Genomic DNA, 22668 nt, shown 5'->3' with positions numbered 1-22668 from the left:
GTCTCCCATTAGTAGATTTCTGTCACGTCTCCCACATCATTAACAGCCACAGGATCTTATTCTACTTCTCAAAATATCAAGGCTTTTTTGCTTCTTTCTTGGTTGTTTTCTTTCTTGGGCCTTTTCACTGGTCTCATTAGCCTGAAATGCTCTCTCCCTGCTCATGATGAGTCACAAATTTGTGTTCACAAATAATCACCCCTTTCATTTTCTTTATAGCCTTTATTTCACAATTTTCTTGTTTCTTTTTTATTTCATTTGTATAAGCCTCTCTCGTCTATAAGAGCTTCATGAGGTCAGATGGCTTAGTCCCATCTTGTTTATTGTTGTATCTCCAAAGTTAAATGAGCCTGGCATAGAGCAAGTACTCAATAAATATTTTTTAGTGAGCAAATGACTGAATGAATGAACGCGAGGAAGTATTATTGACCATCCATGTCTCCATGACTAACAGAGTCAGAAAATGAGGTGACAGTGAAGACCACCCACATGTGATAATATACTAGATGTCTCTGTGCCTACGGGTAGTTGAAAAGAAGTAAATATGAAGGTTTTAACCGTTGAGAAAGTAGTGCATAATAATTGCAAACACATTGTTTTTGTTTGTGTGTTTTGTTTGCCAAGGATTGTTCTAAGAAATGTAAGCACGTTAATTCATTTAACTCTCACTGTAACCTCACCAAGTAGAAGCTGTTATTAAAAGTCCTATTTTATAGATGAGGAAACAGTCACAAAGGATTTCAGTAAATTGATGCTCAAGATCACACAGTTAGCAAATGTTAGGGCAGGATGTGAATCCAGCAACCTGGTGCCCGTGGCTACCCTACTCTCTGATTCTCTAAAGTAGTGTAACAGGCCCGTCAATCTGACACTGATACTGAATGATGAAATCATATATCTCACAAATGTTCATATCCACTTAGCAGTTAATTCACTGCCTTACATGTGATGGTCGTGTATCAGACTGAATCAGAATATCAGCAGGGTAGGTGAAGAAAGAAAGGTCTTAAGCTAGACCTTAAAAATCAACAAGTTAGCTGGGAGAATATTCTAGAGATAGGCAGGGAAAAATGACGGTTAAACAAAAATGGGCAACATGGTGATAATAAATACAAACGATAAGATTTTTATAGCATCCAGAAAAAAAAGTAGGATAAATGAATGTGTTTCCAGGGAAAGAACGACATTCAAAAGAAAGAGGGTAACTTGACTAGAGAACACAAATATATGAGAAAATTGGCAAAAAGAACCCTTCAGTGGAGAGGAATGACTCATGAGTCTTCATAGCTTGATGAAAATATCATCTCTTGGGAATACACAATTTCCATTTCTCTGATGCCAAGCAGTCATTCCTTGGTATCCATGGGAGACTGGTTCCGGGACAGCCTCCACGCCCAGCAATACCAAAAATTCCCACATGTTCAAGGCCCTTATATAAAATGGTGAAATATTAACACATAATACGCACATCCTCCTGTATACATTAAATCATCTCTAGATTACTTATAAAACCTAATACAATGTAAATGCTACGTAAATAGTAGTCAATACAATGTAAATGCCATGTGAATAGTTGCCAGCATGCAGCAAATTCAAATTTTGCTTTTTAAAACTTTCTGGAGTTTTTTCCAATTATTTTCAACCTGCAGTTAGTTGAATCTGTGGATGTGGAGCCTGTGGGTACAGAGGGCCAACTGTATTTACCAAGCAACCTTTGAATTTAAATTCAATTCCTCAATGTTTCCTGACCTGGATAAGAAAGGTCTAAGATCACAGACATAGAGAACAGACTTGTGGTTGCCAAGGGGGAGGGGGTTGGGGGAGGGGGTGGGGGAGGGACGGACTGGGAGTTTGGGATTAGCAGATTCAAACTATTATGTATAGAATAGATAAACAATGAGGTCTTACTGTACAGCACAGGGAACTCTATTCAATATCCTGTAAAAAATCATAATGGAAAAGAACATGAAAATTTATATATATGTATAACTGAATCACTTTGCTGTACAGCAGAAACTAATACAGCATTGTAAATCAACTACACTTCAATAAAATAAACTTTTTAAAAAAGGTCTAAGAAACTAAAAACACAGACAACTTGTCTGCTTTAAAGCAAAATTTTTCACAGAAAATTATTAAATTTTCCCTTGATTATCATTTCAAGCAATGCTGCTTAAGCACTTCATTTATGCAAGGAACTCTTCCAGGCTGTGGGTGTGTTCTAAACATGGCTAGAATATCCTCCCTGTTCTCAGCTAGCTTACAAACTGGTGAGGGTGTTTGTTTGTGGCATAAATGTGAGTCTTATCAAGTAGAGGAGCTGACCATTAAATTCCTTGATGTGTAGTCGTGGAGGATCAAATTCTGGCTCCACGCTGCCTCGGGGTTATATGTGTCCACCTTAAATGCCCCTATTTCAAGGGAGGGCATCAACTTTTGCTATCAGTTTGCTCACTTGGCCCTGTTCAACCTTAATTTCTCCTCCTCCTCTACCCTGGGAACCTGTACTGACCTAGTGAACCAGCAATGAACATTCCTCAGCTAAAGACCAAGATAATGCCTGGCCTTCCGTGAGAGTGACATCACAATATTGGTGCCATGATCCCCGCTTTAGATGTGGCCGGGGCGGGGGGATACTTGGGAGACAAAAGTTGTGTGATCTTGGCAATAGCTTGAAAGATTTTTATTATTTACTTGCATCAGAAAGCTATAGATGAATAAAGCATTCAAGCCGCTTTTAAGAGTTTGTATTCAATCAAAAATTATGTAGCCTGATCTCTCTCTCTCTCTCCCGCTCTCGTACAGACACACACAAACATGCATGTGTGCGCGCGCACACACTGCCTTCTCCCAGCATACAATTATATAATATTCTAATGTTATCATTCCCCTGACACAGACTCGAACCACATGCATCACACAGGGTGAGTACTGGGGAAAGGAGCGTGGGGGTAACAGTATTGACAGACTTGAATGAATTTGTTTACCACTGTGACCTTCACCCTTTATCCTACTTGTCAGCTTCCAACATTGTATGATTTTCAGCATTATCCCAAGAGCTTTGGTGCATGGGTCCCTCCCAAGCTAATGTTAATACGTTGACATAAATATACTCATAATTACATAGATGTTAAATAAAAACTAGGATACAGATAAAACACATTCTAAGACAAAGGGAGCGGAGCTCATCACAGAATGGCTCTGTTTACTGGATAAGAAACACAGGCTGGGCGTCTGTAGCATTACTTTGTCCTCTTGCAACTGTGACCTTGACTCCCATGCATATGTGGCAAGGCCTCAAATCCTTCTCCAGTCTTGATTGAAATCAGTCTAAACTAAATACGAGGCTTTTTCTTCCCTCCCCCTTTTCTCCTTCATTCCATTACTTTTTCATAGTTAATGTCTATGTGGAACTAACTGGCTGCACTGTTTTTCAATTCGTACTCCCCAAAGCCTCCTCTGGAGCCATAAAACCATGAATAAGAGGAATTAGCAAACAGAAAGCCTATGATTTTAGAGTATCTGGGGTAAATGGAAATATAATTAGTCTGGTGCTGGTTTACAATTAGGAGAGGGATTATATCTGCCTTTGCTCACTATCTATGAAGGTAACCTGGAGAAATATGACTAATTTGGAGGCGAATTATCACTTTAGCCCATAGCTCTAGTTCAGCGTCTCTCTCCGCTAGCTGTGGTAACCCTACCAGCCCCTTCTTACAGAGAAAGCCCCGGCTACCACCCCTGCTGCTTTATAAATGCTCTCTTCAACCCGAAGGGATTGAGCTCACAGCGCAGTGCAATTTTCATTTAGAAATGGGCTTCCAGTTCTGTTGACACACCTCATTAGCTAAGCCCTACCTCTTAAGTCAGGAACTTCTAAACAGGTGTCAAGTACTGGAGGAAAAAAAAAACCATAACAAGTAAACGAAGAAAAGCTTTATTCTTCACCCAAATAAATAAGGGAAGACAGGGTTCCTTATTCCAAGTCCCTTGTACCATGTAATTTTAAGCTTTATTATTGTTGTTGTTGTTATTGTTTTATTTTATTTCATTTTTCTTCACTCTAGGGTGGAAAGTTACATTATTTGTAGATGATGAGGGTGCAGTTAGATATGGGTTCAGCTTTCTAGAATTATAGAAAAATGGCTCAATATTGTTTTTCTCTCCATGGCTTTCACCACCGTGCATTCTCCTCATTGCCGGATGTGCTGTTTGGAAGTAGTCAGTGAAATTTATTTACATGTTTTATTTTATCAGCCTCTGCTATGGGTACATTTTGCACTTTATTTTACTTATTGGTGTATCCAATGAGCTGTCTCTCAGTTGTCTCAGGGAGTTTGTGGACTATTAACTGTGGCAGGTGTTAAGCGTTTGGCAGGGTTTGTCACTTGGAAGGGAACCAACCCAGCTTGGGCCATGTCCTGTGGTAGTAAATTTCAGCTCCACTGTAGGTTTCTCCTGCTCATCGATGATTTACATGTCAGGAAGAGCACCTAGGAGGTTCTATTGAGTTAGATGACTCTGCCGTCCTCAGAAATATTTAATGAATCAGTTCCCATTATAAGAGAAGACTGGAGACAAGTGCTCATCTATTTTGCTCTTTTTCTTCCTGTTTCTTCCTAAGCCTTTCCCTGAGAAAGAGAATTGCATCCTAATCCTGCCGTGTGCAATTAATATGTGATTCTTGCCTTTTCTCTGGACATCTTTATATGTTTCACAACGAGCTTTTGCTAACAGCAGAAATGGGAGACAGGATGTCAGGAGGGAGAAGCTACTGGAAAGGGTTTATGTGACAAACCACATTGTCAGACATTATCGGAAAAAACATGGCTACAGAACGGCGACAAACACGGGGGGAAACACCAATGGCCACCACAGATAAACACATGCACTTAAGTTCCTTGAAGTTCTTTATTCACGGGTGAATGCGGAGCAGATTCTGGAATGCTACTGGGGTAAATTGATAGTTTTTAGAACCAGGATGTTTTTCTTAGTAAACTCAGTGTGCCCTCTCCAGTTTTCACGGAATCGTTTTTGTTTTAGCTCTCCTTCTATGTCCTTTTCACTTGACCTATTTGTAAACTGTAATATATATATATATTTTTTAAATAAGAAATGTGTGTTCTGAGACCAGAGCACACGCTCCGCGTTCTCAGCACTAACTGCTTGGGAGAAGCTAAACTGTAATCTTGCTTCATTCTGATTCTTGGTTATCTCTAATGATGTTTCCAGAGATGACAAAGAATGACTGTACCTTTGGATTGCACCACCTCACCTAAAACAAGCAGCGACTAGCCTGCTACCTGAAACACATATCCTGTTCTGTTCAAAAACATTTTCTATGATTCAGGAATGGTGTTAAAGGCTTTATGTGTTCACTTAAGACATACAGATATCACCATAATTCTAGTCAGTCTCAAGTTGTATTCTGGAAAAAATGCTCTAGTGCAGTGTTACCAAAGCTTGAATAGCCATAAGAATCACCTTGAAAATGTAGATTCAAGCCCAGCACTAGGTTGATTTGGATCAGAATCTCCAAAGGGAAGAGCCCAGGAATCTATAACTTTGACAAAAGCTTACTTTTACTATCAGACAAGTTTGAGAACCATCTCTCTGTGTCTACGAGCTACTGGTATTGGGGGAAGAAAATGGTCTATGAAGACAGAGAGACATGGACTTGAGTCTCTGCTTTCTCATTTCCTTATTGTGTGGCCTTGGCAAGTAAACGTCTCTGAGCCTCATTGTTCTAATTTGTAGATTAAGGACAATACCTACAGGGACTGATATTAAAACTATTTGGCAGCCAGGATGGCATGGCAGCCACCAATGAGAGTCAACACTGGCCAGAGCACTGTGCCAGGCATTGACTTTTTAATTCCCATTCATGCAGAGGGCAGTTGATGGCAAGAGAACCTGGGAGCTGGGGAGTCCGATGGGGGGGGCACTTGGAAGACTGAAGCCATGGCTATTTACTAACCCATGAGAAAGTATTACAGTGTTTCCGTAATTGGGAAAGAGATGTCCTTATGCCTATCAGCAGGCTAGCAGCTCTGTATAAATTAAAAGATGGTTGTGAATATTAAAATAATACTTAACATCACAGTGTTAAGTACCTTGTAAGTAATTCAACAAATAGAAGTTACTATTAGCATTCATGCTTTTTATTACTTATTACATGTATTATACCTGTGGAACTGAACCAGACCAGAGAAGGTCAGGTCCAAGAGTCCACAGACACTCCCAGATCTTCTATAGGCTTGTAACCAAATTATTGATCTAGCTTTGGGAGGGCAACGATGTGAATATAGAAAGGGAATCTGAAACTGGGAGATGACTCCAGGTGGGAAAAACAGCTTCGATATGAACCAAGGTTAGAGGGAACCTCATGTGTCACCTTAAGCAGAGACAGAGCAGGTAGTTATAGAGTCTACAGAGACCCCATCCCTGTAGAGAGAGCTGGCAACAATCTAAAGAGACAGGTATTCAGATATTCAGTAGTGAATGTCAAGAACCTAGTTGCAGGGATGGGCCACAAATTAGGTGAAGGACTAGTGATAAAGATGGCTCAGGGACTGGAACCCAGCCTTGGGGAGACTTGGCTGCACTAGTCACAGGGTCATGATAGCAAACAAATTGATTTAACACCAAGATAAAACTTAAATATGAATGCTTAAAATCCCTCTGCCTAAGGACTGGGCTGATTTCACTGTAGGAGGCAAGTCTTAGCCTACAGATGAAGGCTAAGTGGACAATTTTCCAAGCAATAACTCTGATCTATGTGACAAGAGATAAGCACAGTACTGCAGACTCCAGAGAGATTCTGAGAAAGGAGTGGGTGAGAGACAGTGGCGATGATTTGCGGCGGGAGGTGGGGGGCGAGAAGAGGAGAACTCAGCAGGCAAGGAGATGTCCTTCAGAGGCCTGTCAGTCTTTTTCCTCCCATGCTCACCAGCTCTCTCTGCCTTTAGCCCATTTCTCTCTCATCCATTGACATTTGCTCCCCAAATAATGTAATTGTGGAAGCCAATCGCTATTGCCCTAGGAAAGTATTATATACATTTATTAAATGGAAACAGAGCTATTTGTAGAAAGCTTAACTTTAAAAAAAAAATTGAAAATACTACTCTTCAGGTAGTGACAGCATTGTAGCCTGCAACCGTGTCATTGAACCACTGCTGGAAGGAAGAATCCAGCTGTGGGCACTTCTGTGGAGCTGGGAGAACCATTGAAGCCAAAATTGAGAAAACTTCATGTTTTGTAACCCACAGCAGTATTGATTCTTCTCTGCTGCCTTCTGTGGGTGGGAACCAGAAATGATTGCAGCAAGAAGGCTGACCAGGGGCAAATAGCAAAAGGGGTTTCCAAGTAGTTCAGGAAGCACCAGGGAGGGAGCATCTACCAAATGGGACCTCTGGGTCCCCTGCTGCCTTTCGCAACTGCCTCTTCCTCTATTTACCTCTGGCCAGTGTTGCTGTGGAGTAATTGGGAACATTTTTTTATTCCACTATTAGCAAACTCCAAAGGGAAGACTTATCAAACTGCCTCTCATTTCTAAATTTTGAGCTGGTGACTAGAGTGACTTACAAGGTGGGTACCTTGTCCTCAATGACTAAATAATTCATATTATTTATATCTTTAAATAAGTTTCTTTAGGCACCTGCTGTTCTTAGAACTGTCACAGTTAAGCTGAAGGGGGTGGGTTCGGGCTGGAAAGACAGTTTCTTTTTCTCGAGTTTAAATTAAATCCTTGACATTATAAAACATTACAGATACATTACCATTGTCGGTTGTGTACTGTTCCTATGTTTTTCCTATTGCATTATTCAGAATTAAGTTAAAAATTCTTTCTATTGTGTCTTAATGTTTCTGGGATGTGGACAGATCAATATTTCCAGCCTGTGCACACACTCTACCTAAGGGCTGTGAGTCATATTTGCTTTGAAAGAAATAGCACTTAAGGACTGTCAGTCAAATCAGTTGCAAGAAACATAGAACTCTTTAAGAATTACTCTGCCTCTTCCTCACATCTAAATGTAGCCAACCGGTTGGAGTATCTAAGGCAGATAGCTAAGCTGTATTTTAAAAATGGTGCAATTGCAATTAATCTATGCAAATAAAAAGCTCTGTGTCTTAGCACCTATACATAGCAAATATATAATCTTTGTTAAACTAAAAATTATATAACAATATGAGTAAGGAATATGTGTAAGAAAAAGACCCAGTTTCCTAAAGTCATTTGGATGTCAATATTACAGTATTTTGCTATACTAGGTCTCTATGCCCAGGTTGGGAAAGCACTGGGTAGGGTGTGTAAAATGGGATTTCTAGTCTCTGTTTGGCCACTGCTTAACCGCATGACCTTTAAAAACTACTGCCTTCATCTCTTGCTTCCCAAGGTCCGAGTCTCCTTTCAGACTGCAGGTTAAGGACTACATGTTACGAATTAACTGTATATTTTCAGATTTACTCCCCATGTCTGTGAGAAGTTGGAGTTCACATCAATTCAGCTTGATATAGAAGAAATCCACCTTTAGCATTAAAACTGGCTTGCCTTATTAGGATATGTTTACTGTTCCTGAAAGTAAATAAAAGCAAAATTGTTCCTCTGGTATCTAATATATTAATAATGTATATTAGTACTATTATTTATCCAGTGACTACTTACCTTAGGCTCATCGTGGTGTTAGGTGTGTAGATATTTAATCTGCTCCCTGTATGAACTTCCATTTACCTACCACATAATTTATACATGCAAAGTGATATTTGGATTCTTCTGGCACATTATTGCCAAGAGTGCCAATAAAAGAATCATACTGTGCCCTAATATCCCTGATTATATTTGTATCAGTGTCATAGAGGTTGTATCAGCAGACGGAACAATGGACTGTACCATTAAATTAGCACAATTTTGCAGCACCGCCTGGCAGAAGCTCTCAGTTAATCCAAGAGGTTATTCAACCCTATCCAATATGATTACTCTATAAATATTTGCCCAAGCTCAGCACCAGCCGTTATATCACTAATCACACACAGGTTTGTTATAGCGAAGACCGCCAGTGTCAGCAATTTGAAAAACAAAGCTAATTAGTTTTGATTTAGGGATGGGAAGATTTGTTAAGTTGAAAGTGGAGAGTTCGCATAGTATAGCGGCTATTTAGAGCACACAGGGATATGAAGGAGATTTACTGTTTTTTGCATAAGATTTTGAGAAGGAATGGGAGGGCTGGCAGGCTAAGAATACAGGCGTGTGTGACAATGAGTGGCAACAACCAGTGATGGCTGGGGTGGGGGTGGAGCAATAGAAAACCCCCCTTAAAATACGACCCCAAATAAAGACACATTAAGTAAACAGTGTGCTTTCTATATAACCAGCTTTAGGTCAAGTTCCTGGCTTCCCTTTCCAAACAGATTACTGTTCTTAGACTCTTCAATAGAGAATCCTGGTACCAACAACAGTGTTGACCCATGTGGGTTGATTTGGAGGGAGGGTAGCAAAGGAGCCCCTTACGCCTACATCCCTGAGCTACGAGTCTACTACGGTAGGTAGGTTTATTATTATTATTATTATAGTCTTTGCATCCTTTAAAAAATATTTTGAATTGGAAAATTTTTACTTAGTGACATTTATCTTTATTAGCAACAAATAATGCCGTGCTATTTATTCCAGTTTTTGAAAAGCACTATTGTTTTCCATAGAAATACCTCTACTCAGACACGAAAGGAGGAGAACTAACATTTATCAAGCCTTTAAATTGGACCAAGCACTGTACTACCCTCTTTAAATATGCTCTCATAACAATTTTCTTTGGTAGGGTTCATGATTTCCCCTTTAAAGATGAGGAAACTGAGATCCAGTGGGGTTAAGTAATTTAGCTCTGGGCATCCCACACTGTCTCCCATGAACAACCAGGTTTTTCTACTCACAGTTGAGATCTTGGGTAAGTTGTTCCATTCTCTGGGGTCACTTGCTTGCTCTGTGAAGTAAGAGGAATAGGTCAGATCACTGATCTCTCAACTTTTTTGATTATACTATTCTATTAGTTAAAAAAAAATCTTGGAGCATTTACAGCCTAATACATATTTATGGTAAGTCATATATATACTATTGTCAATCCACTCATTAAATAATGAGCTTATTTTTTTCTTAAATTTTACACTAAAAATATAAATCCGAATACTTTCACCTCAGGATTGAATCAAGATATTAAGGTTGTTGTGCACCCTACTTTGTAAACTATGGGACTAGGTGATCTCCAGAGGGGTCAGGTAGCTTACTGGTTGTATAGCTAACAAAAAGCTGAACTGAGATTCAAAGCCAGTCACTTGGTCTCAGAAATGAGACCAAAGGTCATAGAAAATTGCTAAGTCTCAGTGGATATTTGTTCATTGTCTTATAAGGAGCCACTCAGTGGTTGTACTAGTCAGAGTTCTCTAGAGACACAGTAGGATAGATAGAGAGATGACAAATAGGTAGATAGATAGATAGATAGATAGATAGTTGATAGATGATAGATGATGTAGATAGATAGGTGATGTACATAGATAGATGATAGATAGGTGATGTAGATAGATAGATGATAGAAAGATGATGTAGATGATAGATAGATGATAGATAGATGGATAGATAGATAGATAGATGATAGATAGATAGAGTTATTATAAGTACCTGGCTCATGTGATGATGGAGGCTGGGAAGTCCAAAATCTTCAGTGTGGGCTGGCAGCTTGGAGACCCAGGAGACCGAAGGTACAGATGAAGACCAAAGGCAGTCAACTGAAGGAGTCTTTCTTGCTCTGGGAGGCCAATTTTTTTGTTCTATTCAGGTCTTCAACTGATTGGATGAGGCCAACCTACATTATGGAGGACAATCTGCTTATTCAAGGTTCACCAATTTAAATGTTAATTGCATTTGAAAACATCTTCCAAGTTGACATAACCAGTGTAAGCCATTCAGTGTATTTCATCTACACAATTTCTGAGATGGATATTTGACTCGATTAAAACCAATTAGGGACAAGAACGTTTACCTTGTGACTTAATGTGTTTCCAGAGACAGGACTATCTTGAAAGCATGAGGGGAAATGTTGCCTGGAATTCAGCCAACAGCAAGGAAGCAGAGCAGAGTGAAAGAGAGACATCCCAATTTTATTTTATGAAACTTGATCCAAGTTTCCTTATGGAAACTAGATATACCTGTGGACTACCCAATTATGTGAGTTAATACATCCCTTTTAATTGAATTTGAGTTGGGCATTCTGATACTTGTAACATAAAAAGTTCTAACAAATATATGCAGAGAAGTTAGGCAGGGAAGGAGCCCAAACTTTTTGAGATCAACCTCAGGCTGTAGGCAGCTACCATGATTTATCACAAAAGGACTGTGGCCCCTGACTATTAGATCCAGGAAAGCAATGCAGACATTTTCATGTATTTCTAGGTTCAAAGAAAAGCCTGGCTGACCTTTTCTGCCAGATGAACTATTGCCTACTTCATGGTTTCACTTAAGACCACTTAATGATAACAAATAAAGAGAAGGATGTGGCCATATATCTAAACCAGAATTTTTTGAAGGATTGGTGACTAAAATTATTTTAATGTACTCTATAAAAGAATTCATCTTAATCTCCAGCAAAAATAACCTTTCACAAATCCCCTCTACAACATTTTTCTTTTTTTCTCAATCCTGGTCAATCTTGCTGTATTTCAGACTGTTCATTTGCTCACATTGTCCCCCTCCTAACTGTCTATCCAATGGAACCAAAAAGTGCTGTCTTCTTCAAAAGCATTTTCCTGTTTTAACCCAGATTGAACTTTCCTTTTCTAAACCAGCAAAGCTGGTATTGCCTGTTCTACTCATCTGAGCACTTAGTCATTTGTTGTCTTATGTCATTACCCTGTAGACTCGTGTCCCTGAAAGAAAAAGAGAGAGAGATGTACTACTCCAATTTGTAAGACCAAGATAGAATGTACTCAAGGATTTGACGTATGGGTTGGGCAAGAAAGAGAAAACAGAATGGAGGAAGATCTAGATATATTGCTCAGCCTGGAATGGTGAATTTAGAGATAGGCACGTGGAGACTGGAGTGCTTTCAACTGTAAAATCAGGCCAAATGTGGAATAGACAGAAAAAATGTCAATACTTTTAGGTTCAAACACATCATCAGTCTGTCAAAGGAGGAGCAATGTAGTGATGAGCACATGGTCCGATAACAGACCAGGCATTGAGAACAAGCCCTGGGAAGTCAGCAAATAGCTATTTGGTGAGAGAAGTTCTTGACAGGGAAGGTTTCCCTGGGGTCTGAAATGAAAACAGGACTTTAGACATTGAGACTAGGGTGTAAGCAGAGGGTAAGGACTCACTTGGATGTACGTCACAATCTGGAGTTAGGTCAGATAAATGTAATGCTCTAAAATAATCCCAAACAAGAATCAGGACCGTATGATATAAGACCCAGAACATTAGACTTAGACAATGTAGGTTCTAGTTACTAGCTGATTGATCTTGGACAGGCATTATAACCTCTCTGTGCCTCAATTTCCTCTCTGGTAAAATGAGAGGGTTGGACTAGATGAACCCAAAGGTTCCAAGGGGTGATTCAGGGATTTTCTAACCAAGTAAGTGCATATTTGCTCCAATTACTAAAGACTTCAGACCATTTGAGAAACCTGCACCTTGCTGTCAATTATTTTAGATATTAAGGTTCTATGTCAGATTTCTTTTGAAAATAGAATTCTACTGAAAAAAATAGTTTGAAAACCACTTGAGCAGATGCTACTAGAGTCTGTTTTTATGATATGAACTAGGATTCTTCATCCTTCTGGCAAATAACCCTAAGTGATAAGTGATTTGGGTTTTATTGATAACACTTTAGAGTGTCTTGTGAAATAAAGGGCCTAAAGTATCTTTGGCCAAAGGAACTAATCAAATATTTGGATTTCTGATCAAATATATTTATTATTGTATTTTGCACTAAAAAGTAATACATGTTATGATGGACACTTTCAACAATAAAGCGAAGTATAAGGAAGAAAATGGAAATCATATGGATGACTTTAAGCCAGGGAAAATAACTATCACCATTTAGTTTATTGTCTTCTGGTCTTTTTGTGTTTGTGTGTGTGTGCGTGCACACAGGCACAATGTTTTTCAACAAACTTAGGGCTCTGTACATTTATATACCGTACATTTAAAGGTGAGTAAGGGTAGACTAGTAGGAGTGTTAAAATACAAAAGTAATTAAATTACAAGATAATGTAATCATACTATAAAGGAGGTACATATAATCTGCAAGAGTTCAGCAGAAATGAAATCACTTTTAACTAGGTAAAACCTTCAAAAAAAGAAGCTCTATGGATTTCAGAAAGACTGATGTGAGAGAGAAGATATTCTCAGCTAAGACAACAGAGGAGAGGGTATTGCAATGGAAATGGGGGGAACCAGTGTCAATTGACAAACCCCAGGGTAGACAATCCATCTAGACTCTCCCCCTAGTCTCTGCTTTCTCTGCCTGGCTTGGGATTTCATACACAGGCAGATCTCATTTTATTGCACTTCACAGACGCTGTGCTTTTTACAAGTTGAAGGTTTGTGGCAACCCTGCATCGAGAAAGGCTATCAGCGCCATTTTTCCACCAGCATTTGCTCACTTCATGTCTCTGTGTCACATTTTGATAATTCTCACAATATTTTAAAGCCTTCACCAGCAAAAAGATTACAACTCACTAAGGACTTTTATGATGGTTAGCATTTTTTAGCAATAAAGTATTTTTTAAAGATATGTACATTATTTTTTTAGACATAATGCTTTGCACATTGAAGAGACTACGTATAGTGCAAATGTAACTTTTACTTGCCATGGGAAACCAAAAAATTTCTGTGACTTGCTTTACTGCGATATTCACTTTATTGTGGTGGTCTGGAACTGAACCTGGAATATCTGCAAAGTATGCCTGTACAGTTAAGATAGCAGCATTATTTACAATTGCCAACATATGGAAGCAACCTAAGTGTCCATCAACAGATGAATGGATAAAGAAAAAGTATATATATATATATATATATATATATATATATATATATATATACACACACACACACACACACACACACACACACACACACGCACAATGGAATACTACTCTGCCATAAAAAAGAATGAAATTTTGCCATTTGCAGCTACATGGATGGAGAACTCAGAGGGTATTATGCTAAATGAAATAAGTCGAAAGACAAATACTGTATGATATCACTTATATGTAGAATTAAAAAAACAAAACAAACTGGTAAATATAACAAAAAAGAAACAGACTCACAGATATAGAGAACTAACCAGTTGTTACCAGTGGAGAGGGAAGAGGGGTGGGGCAACATAGGGGTAGGGGATTAAGAGGTACAAACTACTATGTATAAAATAAATAAGCTACAGGGTTATATAGTACAATACAGGGAATATAGCTAATATTTTACAATAACTATAACAGTACCCCAAAGAGTACTTATGTATAACTCAAGTTTCTCTCTGTGAAAAGAGTATGAAAATCACTAAACAGATATTTTGCAAATAAACAATACATCTTAGTACAAGAAAAAAAATTGTGAAATTCTTATTAGGGAAAGTTTGCTATTTTATGATTTCCAGACACTCTCAAAAAAAGTTGGCAAATAAAAAAGAGAAAGGGTTTAAATAGTTCTATGTGAGATAGAAGACACGTAAAAAGAAGAGAGGTTTACTAGAGCAGAAACCTTACAAACCAGGGCCAGTAGGTCAGCGGGAACAGTTAATTATTTTATAATAACTATATTAAAATTGTGAATCATTACGTTGTACATCTGAAATATACATAATATTGTACATCAACTATACCTCAGAGAGTTTGTATACTGGCCCCATAAGCTATTAAAATATTAAGCTATTAAAATAGTTTGGCGTTCCTAAACCACTGCTGACAGAGATGGAAACTTCATAGAGTTGACATAAAGTGTCCTGTCACTGCCAATGTAGAGCAATCTATTTTCAGATCTCATGTGAAGCAGGAAGCAACACTTTCATCTTAATAGGGGTTTAAACCCCGCCCCTATCTTTCCTATGCCGTGTGAGTAGCAGAATAGAAGGTCATTGATCTTACAAAGAGATGGCAGACATGGAGACCGTCATTGTCTGCAGCTAGTCAGCACTTTCTATAGACGTCATATACAGACTTCCATATATATAGACTGTGCTATGAGCAAGTGTCCAAGTAAAGACTGAGACTTCACAATAAGGTTTCCAAAACAAGATGCAGCATAGGTTTTACTGGACAAAAACAGAGTAGAAATGTAGGGGAAAAGTCCATTCTGAATCAAGTTATTGCCAGTTATTGAGCCATTGAATCCAATGATTGCCAGTTTCTTCCCAAGGGGGAACTGGCCCTGTGATCAGAGCCTAATGTGTGTTCATTGCATATTAGTTGTTTGACCAAGACATGGCTGTGCTCAGGGGGCTTCTACATTCTCAACTTGTTTGTTGGAGCCCAGCTTAGCACCTCTCATGAGTTCCTGAAGAAAAACCAATTCCTTATTCAGTATACTTTACTGAAGACTGATGGGAAAAGAAGAGGAGGGTTACGTTACATACTATGCTTAGAATCCTCATTCGAAAATCTTCATTAGCTATGTCTCTTCTCCCTCTGAATTTCCTCTTTTTCACTAGCCACTTCCTCTCTTTCTCCATCCTTCTCCTAACTGTTCCCACTGACCTTCTGGCCCTGGTTTGTAAGGTTTCTGCTCTCGTAAGCCTGTCTGCTTTTTATGTCTCTTCTATCTCACATAGAACTATTTAAACCCTCTCTCTTTTTTATTTGCCAACTTCTTCTGAGGGTGTCTGGAAATCGTAAAATTGCAAACTTTCCCTAATACGAATTTCACAATTTTTATTTGTGTACTAAGATGTATTGTTTATTTTCAAAATGTCTGTTTAGTGATTTTCATACTCTTTTCACAGAGAGAAACTTGAGTTACACGTACTTACTCTTCTGGGTACTGTTATAAGTGGGTGCACGTACAGTTGACCTCACCGTCACTGTCAAGATTTTGATGCCATAGAAGTTGACCAAACCAGGTAAGAAGACTCATCCCATTTTCCGAGTACTTTAACTGTCCTCCAATCTGATGCATCTTACAGATGAGATTGGAAAGACAGATCAGTTGAAATCATTGTTTCTTTTTTTTTCCTTGTTTATTGATTGATTGATTGATTTTTATTTTTTACATCTTTATTGGAGTATAATTGCTTTACAATGTTGTGTTAGTTTCTGCTGTACAACAAAGTGAATCAACTATATATACATATAGTTGATACATATATCCCCATATCCCCTCCTTCTTGAACATCCCTCCCACCCTCCCTATCCCACCCCTCTAGGTCGTCGCAAAGCACCGAGCTGATCTCCCTGTGCTATGAGGCTGCTTCCCACTAGCTATCTATTTTACATTTGGTAGTGTATATATGTCAATGCTACTCGCTCACTTCATCCCAGCTTCCCCTTCCCCACCCCCTACGTCCTCAAGTCCACTCTCTATGTCTGCATCTTTATTCCTGCCCTGCCACTAGGTTCATCAGTACCATATTTTTTAGATTCCATATATATGCGTTAGCATATGGCATTTGTTTTTCTCTTTCTGACTTACTTCACTCTGTATGACAGACTCTAGGTCCATCCACCTCACTACAAATAACTCAATTTCGTTTCTTTTTATGGCTGAGTAACATTTCGTTGTATATATGTGCCACACCTTCTTTATCCATTCATCTGTCGATGGACATTTAAGTTGCTTCCATGTCCTGGCTATTGTAAATAGTGTTGCAATGAACATTGTGGTTCATGTCTCTTTTCTGAATTATGGTTTTCTTAAATGCCCCAACCAAAAGACACAGACTGGCTGAATGGATACAAAAACAAGACCCATATATATGCTGTCTACAAGAGACCCACTTCAGACCTAGGGACACATACAGATTGAAAGTGAAGGGACGGAAAAAGATATTCCATGCAAATGGAAATCAAAAGAAAGCTGGAGTAGCAATACTAGTATCAGATAAAAAAGATATTAAAATAAAGACTGTTACAAGAGATAAGGAAGGGCCCTGTTGGTGGAAATCATTGTTTCTTAAGTTCTACTACAAGTTTCTAGGAGAAGAGTGGATTGATCACAGCTGTGCGTCAACAGGCAGTGCTGGGTAGGCTATACTAGTAGGGAAAGGCTAAAATTGGAGAATCCAGTTTAAAAATTCTGGTGTTATTTCTGTGGTTACTGGAAAGGTATCCTCTGAAGGGAACCTAAGATAATTCTCCAATTCTACTATAGCCTGAATGAGGTATTTCTTTTGTTCTGGACCATTTATTATTTCCCATTTGGTTTTCCACCTAGGAAGGGAGCATTTCATAAAGAAGATATGACTATCTGATCAGTGGAAAGGAACAACTCTCCTTTTTTACCTAATAAATTGAATTCTGATTTATAAATCAGCAATAATAAATCTACTAGTATGAATTAATTTTGGAGAGACTGAACACTTGTCTGAGCCAATAAAAAGGAAATATTTCAAATATTTTAATATTAAGTTAAATACTTAAATGTAAAATAAAGACAGAGGCATCTGTGTGGCATCTTAGCCATGTTCCCACCCTCCCCTTTATTTATTTATTTATTTAATAAATTTATTTATTTATTTATTTATGGCTGCATAGGGTCTTTGTTGCTGTGCGCGGGCTTTCTCTAGTTGTGGCGAGTGGGGGCTACTCTTCGTTGCGGTGCACTGGCTTCTCACTGCGGTGACTTCTCTCATTGTGGAGCATGGGCTCTAGGCACGCGGGCTTCAGTAGTTGTGGCACGTGGGCTTCAGTAGTTGTGGCTCACCGGCTCTAGAGCGCAGGCTCAGTAGTTGTGGCGCACGGGCTTAGTTGCTCCGTGGCATGTGGGATCTTCCCAGACGAGGGCTTGAACCCGTACCCCCTGCATTGGCAGGCAGATTCTTAACCACTGCGCCACCAAGGAAGTCCCTCCCTTTTATTTTTTAATTGCCATATGCCATTTCAAGGTCATTAATCTCTGTTCTTCGGTTTCCTAATCTATGCAAGGAAGCTAATACTTGTTCTAAAGTGTTCTTTTAAAAAGCAAATTATCAGTAGAAGAAAAGACAGAGAGAAAAAAACCGAGGTGTTATAAAAATTTAAAGGGATTAAAAGTTAACTTTATAAACAGAAATTGTTTGGCCCTATGTTCCTGATAGACCATACCTGGCTGTACTGAAAAGGTATAAGACATTTAATTTATATAAAATGTATGCCCCTGTCTATGAATGTTTACTGTCACATGCTCCATTCTTGGGCTTTGTACAATGTCGAGAAATATTTGAATTAGATTTATATTATTTCTAGGATAAAAAATTTTAGTAGGTATAAATTGGTAACTCCATAAAAGTTTTCTGGAATAATTGGAAAGATGTGCACCCAAGATGAACCAAATCAGATGTTCTCAGTTCGGGGTAAATTGTTCTCTGCTCACCCTAAAACCAGTCCTTCCGAAAAACATTTAATAATCTCAGTGCCTGGAGTCTCCCTTTCCTACCACTCGTGCCATACCTCAGCCCTGCTTGAAAATTTGTACTGTTGCTACCACTGATATATCTGTTCCAGAAAGAAACAGGCTTTCGTTTCCAGGACTGTCAAATCAGGAGCTTTCACGAGAACACAAAGATTCACTCTATTATTGCACATCATAGAACTCATGCCTGTAGCTTGAAAATAGAAGTCTTTGGTGTAGGCATTTGCTTGTTTGACAGTTCTGTTCTAAATTTTGAAACTAGTGGTACTGTAAACTGCCTGTCTGACAATGGTGTACCAGAGCTTAGTCATGCAAAATAATTATTGTTCACGGTTCCTTAGCTGAAGTCAATAGCTCCGTGCAAAACACAACATAATGCAGAGATCTAAAGTTACTAAATCAAAACTGAGAAAAAGAAGAATTTTAAGCAGGCTTGGCAGAAAAAAATAGGTTCTACGAGATATGCCAAGTGATTTCTCTCAGCATAGGGAAGGCTCTAATATTTTTAAAAGAACCCCCATGATAGAAACCATGGTAGCTTTTATTAGTATGTCCTGGTAATTGTTGTCAGTTAACTTACATGATGTCAAAAACACGAAAGCAATTATGGAGATAGCAAATGGTGCCTACTGCCTGTTTTCTAAACTTGAAATAATATTTTCAGGTTTGCTTCTGTCAATTCAATGTTTTAATATCTACATCCAATATATCATCTACACTGAAGGGCTTGATTAGATTAACCTAAGTGTGTATAGGACTGAATTTTTGTGACTGAAGTCTTGGGATGCCTACCCTGGACCCATAGTAGGGCCTATGAATCAGTATAGTGGTGCATGCAGGAAAAGTCAACATCAGTCCTACAAATGAAGAGTTATCTCTCCATGTTGCCTGAAACATTTGCCAGAGAATCTTGGCAAGATTAGGTATTGCTGCTTGAATGAAAGGGGTGATGTCCTTCTTAACCCCCGGCAGACAATTGCACTTAAGAATATCCCTCTTCTGGGAATAACAAACAGCAATATCTATCGTTTCCTTAGAAGAGGGAGAAACAGAAATAAACCAGGAATTTCACAGACTCTGCCATAATATATTTACCTTCAACACTTTCAATCCAGTATTAAGATAGAATTGATAGAGGTGGATATGTAATTATTTTAGACTCAGCTCATGGCCACTTTCCATAGAGTTCATGAGTTTTTAAAAAATAATCTGTTATTGAGGTTAGGGGCTTCCCTGGTGGCGCAGTGGTTGAGAGTCTGCCTGCCAATGCAGGGGACATGGGTTCGAGCCCTGGTCTGGGAAGATCCCACATGCCGCGGAGCAACTGGGCCCGTGAGCCACAACTGCTGAGCCTGCGCGTCTGGAGCCTGTGCTCCGCAACAGGAGAGGCCGCGTTAGTGAGAGGCCCGCGCACCGCGATGAGGAGTGGCCCCCGCTTGCCACAACTAGGGAAAAGCCCTCGCACAGAAACGGGGACCCGGCACAGCCAAAAATAAATAAATAAATAAATATTTTAAAAAAAATCTGTTATTGAGGTTTAATTACTATACAGTGAAGTGCACAGATTTTAAGTATACAGTTCAATGGTTTTGACAAATGTATACTTGCATGTAACTAATATCCTGAACATTTTCATCACTCCAGAAAGTTTTCTTATGCTCCTTTTCAGCTAATTATCACCCTTATCCCACTAGAAACAACCACGTTTCTCATTGCTGTTATCATAGATTAGTTTGCCTGTTTTTGAACTTCATATAAATGAATCATAGAGTATGTAGTCCTTTGTGTCTCGTTTTTTTTTACTTAACATAGTGTTGAGACTTAGTCATGTTATTGTGCGTATCTGTAGTTTATTATTATTTTTAAATTGTGCTGTAGGTAATGTTTTTATATGTATATACCACAATTTGTTTTCCCATTCTTCTGCTGATGGACATTTAGGTTTTCCCAGTTTTTGGCAATTGCATATAAAGCAGCAAAGAAATTCTTAAACAATCCTTTTTGTGTCTAAATGTCCTCATTTCTCTTGAGTTATTCTTCAGAGTGGAAATGTTGGATTATAGCCTAGGTCTAAGTTTATCTTTTTTTTTTTTTTAAAGGTTGTAAGTTTCATCTTTTTTTTTTTTTTAATTATTAGCACCTTTAATTAATTATTTATTTATTTATTTGGCTGTGTTGGGTCTTCGTTTCTGTGCGAGGGCTTTCTCTAGTTGTGGCAAGCGGGGGCCACTCTTCATCGAGGTGCGCGGGCCTCTCACTGTCGCGGCCCCTCCCGTCGCGGAGCACAGGCTCCAGACGCGCAGGCTCAGTAGTTGTGGCTCACGGGCCTAGTTGCTCTGCGGCATGTGGGATCCTCCCAGACCAGGGCTTGAACCCGTGTCCCCTGCATTAGCAGGCAGATTCTCAACCACTGCGCCACCAGGGAAGCCCTAAGTTTATCTTTATAAGAAACTACAAGACAGTTTTCCTAGTGTGGGTATCCCATTTTTTTACTCTCACAGGCAACATGTGAGAATCCCATTTGCTCCACACCCTTGTCAGTATTTGATCTTGTCTGTGTTTTCAATTCTTGCCATCCTAATGTTTGGGAAGAAATATCTCATTGTGATTTTTTTGATGGATATTTATAACTTTAATTCAGTTATATTATGAGGAAGGAGCAAAAAGTAAAAATATCAATGAACAAAGTAACAAGTCAAAAAGAGAACTATGGAATAATACAAAGATATTTGAAGGAAGGAAGTAAAAGAGGGAAGCATAAACTAATGAAACATGAAATAAACATTTAATAGAAAGGATCACAAAGCCAAAAATTGATCAAGAAAGAAGAGAAAGCACAAATAAATTCTATTATAAATAAAATAGGACCCTAACTACTGATGCAGCAAACATTGAAAAGATGAGAAAAACATTATAATAACCTCATAGTGATAAACTGCTTAGAAAATATGACTTTCCTAAACTGACCCACAAAGAAAAAGACTGAATTCTCTTCAATAACCATTTAAAAATCTGGACTGTTAGTTTAAAAAAAAAATCCTACCAAAAGGGAAACATGAGGTCTAGAGGGCTTTACAGGTAAACTCTATAGGATAGTCAAGAAACAGATTATCCAAACCTTTATACAAACTCTTAAAATAATAGAAAAAGGGTGAACACTGCCCAACACACTCTGTGAGGCTGATATAACTTGATACCAAAACTAGACAAGGACAGTATAAAAAACCAGAAAACTACAGGCTAATCTCATCCATGAACCAAGATGCAAACTCCAAACCAAAATTAACAGCAAAGTGAACCCAGCAATATATTAAAAAACTAAAACTTCATGGCTAACTTAGGTTTATCTCAAAATGTAATCAAAATCATGACCAGGAATTGTTCATGAAACTTCAACAAAAGGGCTAAGGATAGCCAAGACTCTCCTCAAAAACTAGCTGAAAAGACTTGTCTTACTAATTATGTAATTAATAATTTAGACAGTGCATTGGTTCAGTGATAGAAAAATAGAGCTAAGGAATAAAACAATGAGCCCAGAAAGAGACCCATGTGAGTATCTCATTGTTATCTGACGGCATATCTCTGAGGACTAATGCCACTGGACACCTTTGAATATGCTTCTTAACCATTCAGATATGTTCTTTTGTGGAGTGTCTGTTCAAATCTTTTGCATATTTTTTCTATTTTTAATTATATATTTGTCTCCTAATTATTGGTATAGGTATTCTTTATATATTTTGCATACAAGTTCTTTGTTAGATAAATGTATTGAGAATATTTTCTCCCAGACTGTAGTTTGCCTATTCATCTTCTTAATGATGTCTTTTGATGAGCAGAACTCTTAATTTTGATAAAGTCCAATTTATCATTTTTTTTCTCTTACGGATAATGCTTTTTGTGTCTGGTGTAAGAAATCTTTACCTACTCCAAGGTCATGAAGATATTTTCCTATGTTTTGTTGTAGAAGTTTTATAGTGTTAGCCTTTAGGTCTATGATCCATCTTGAATTATTTTTTGTGTATGGTGTGAGCTGGGGGTTGAAGTTCCTTTTTTTCCAGATGGCTCTCCATTTGTTCCAGCTCCAT

Source organism: Balaenoptera acutorostrata, chromosome 11 (genome assembly GCF_949987535.1).
Source record: "Balaenoptera acutorostrata chromosome 11, mBalAcu1.1, whole genome shotgun sequence".
Lineage (NCBI taxonomy): Eukaryota > Metazoa > Chordata > Mammalia > Artiodactyla > Balaenopteridae > Balaenoptera > Balaenoptera acutorostrata.
This window is presented reverse-complemented; position numbering follows the sequence as displayed.